Here is a 2,624-nt window from a genome sequence, read left to right as displayed (position 1 = left end):
GGGGGGGGTGTTCTTTCATGTCTACTACTTGGGGGACATTGATCACTCTGTCCGTTGTAGTTGGCGTCGGAAGTCACATTTAAGTTTCCCTGACTTTTTTTCGCCACCATTTACTATATCAATTTGTAACTTTGTATGTGGCTTAATCATAATAGATTACAGATCAAGTTCGAACCACGTGGCAATGTTTTTATTTTTTTGCTGGAGTTACATGTATGCATGGCCCTTTCTTTGCACATTGGAAGTTCTCATAATTAACTGTTTGTCATACTTTGTTCGTTACCACTTGCCACTTTAATAGTATGTGGCTTTATCATAATGGATAACAGTAAGAGTCCAAACCCTGTGTCAATATTTCATTTGAGTTATGGCCCTTTGCAAAAAAGAAATCTCATAATTATTATTTTCCCAGATTTTTTTTTCGCTACCATGCACTTGCAACATCAATTTGTTACCTAATGTGTGGCTTTGTCATAATTGATTACAGTTCATGAGTTCGAACCTCGTGTTAATATTCCTTTTTTTTGCTGTTTTGCTGGAGTTATGGCCCTTCGCACATAGGAAATTATCCAAATAAACTTTTTTTGGACTTATTTCGCTACCGCTTGCCATATCAATTTGAAACTTTGTTTGTGGCTTTATCAATAATAGATTACAGAGTTTGAACCATGTACATGTATTAAAATTCCATTTTTGACTGGAGTTATGGCCCATTTGCACATAGGAAATTCTCATAATTAACTGTTTTCCATATTATTTGTAACTTAGTGTACATGTATAATGGATTACAGTTTGAGTTAGAATCCAGTGTCAATGTTGTATTTTTTCTGGAGTTAAAGCCCTTTGCACATAGGATTTTTTTTATTAGTAATTGTATTTTTTCCGTCAGCGCATGCACTTCCTTCGAATTGAAGTTTTCTTCTATAGGTGACGACCGTCCTCATATGACCCTGGCTGTTGCGAGGACAAAAATCACCTAATACAGTACATCCTTTGAAGTCCTTCTGTATGGCTTGATGATGTTTTCAAACCAATGGTCTGGAGCATTACTCGGTTAAGAAGACTGAATGCCGTTTAACAGAGGGTCTCCCTCATAATACCCTGGCTCCCTCGGGGGAGGAGTGGGGTCCCAAAGGCGGATTCTCCAATTCAATTTCACAATATGTTTTTAGGACCCCTGCACATCTATAGTAATCAGGTTTTCCGTCTGTCTGTCCTTCTATCTGTTTTTAGCTCACCTGCTAAGGACAAGTGAGCTTTTACCCCGTTGCGGCGTCCGGCGCCCCGTCCCGTCGCGTCGCATCCCGATTCAATGTAAACACTTAGCAACTTCATTCTTTGACATATTTTGGTCAAACTTTATACAAAGGTCAAGTATGGGTATACTTCGGACATCGTCGTATTTCAGGGATCCAAGGTCAAAGCCAAGGTCACAATTGCTATATATAGAAAATCATCCCGTCCCGTCGCGTCCTGTCTAGATTCAATGTAAACACTTAGCAACTTCATTCTTGGACAGTTTTTGGTCAAACCTTATACAAAGGTCAAGCATGAGTAAACTTCATAAATCGTTGTATTTCAGAGATCCAAGGTCAAGGTCACAGTTGCTATACATAGAAAATCATCAACTGATTTAATTTAAACACTTAGCAACTTCATTCTTTCACGGATTTTTGTCAAACTTTATACATAGGTCAAATATGGGTATACCCTTGTGTTTCAGGGCTCCAAGGTCAAGGCCAAGGTCACTTGCTATATATAGAAAATCAGCAACTGATTCAATTTAAACACTTAGCAACTTCATTCAATCTGTTATGGAGATGGTAATAACATACAGAAAAAAACATGAATATTAAAGTCAACTTATCAACTTTAAGTGTAGAACCTTGTGTGTGTGCATATATGGACTTTATCCAGTGTAATAAAATGTTTGCTTAAGCTTTTGGATAGCTTTTCAGCCTTTGACATCAAAGGTCAAGGTCACTTACTATAAATAGAACATCAGCTTGTGCACTGTATTTCGAATTCTGTTGGACTGATTACACTCAGATTTTATCGAGTCCTTCCTGGAAAAAAGTGCCTGCTTGGGATAACTTTTCAGGTCCAGTCGTCAAAGGTCAATGGGTCACTAACAATAGAAAATCTGTTTAATGCACTAATGCACAATATCTTGATTTTTCTTGGGCTGATTACACTCTTGACTTTATACAGTGCTTCCTCAAAGAAAGTGCCTGCTCGGGACAACTTTCCAGGCCCGGGGGTTAGGTTTCTATCACTGTTACTACATATGTATATGAATAGAAAATCAGTTTATAAAATGCACTACTCATATTTTGAGTTCTGTTGGACTGATTACACTCAAGACTTTATCCAGTGCTTTTATAAAAAAACAACTTGATTTCACTAGTGTTTGCTACATGTATACCTAACCACAGTTTCTTTTAAACCTTCAATAAACATAATTATTGAGAATAGTCACGGCGGCATTTAAAATATATATATAAATCTTATTACCGGTTAGCTTGTTATAATAATTATAATTATAAATTCTTTTATTTAGACAGGGTAACATATTTAGATTTCATCTAGTTTACAATATGGCCCTGTAAAACACATTATATATA

This window comes from Mizuhopecten yessoensis, unplaced genomic scaffold (assembly GCF_002113885.1).
Source record: "Mizuhopecten yessoensis strain PY_sf001 unplaced genomic scaffold, ASM211388v2 scaffold997, whole genome shotgun sequence".
In the NCBI taxonomy this organism is placed as follows: domain Eukaryota; kingdom Metazoa; phylum Mollusca; class Bivalvia; order Pectinida; family Pectinidae; genus Mizuhopecten; species Mizuhopecten yessoensis.
This window is presented reverse-complemented; position numbering follows the sequence as displayed.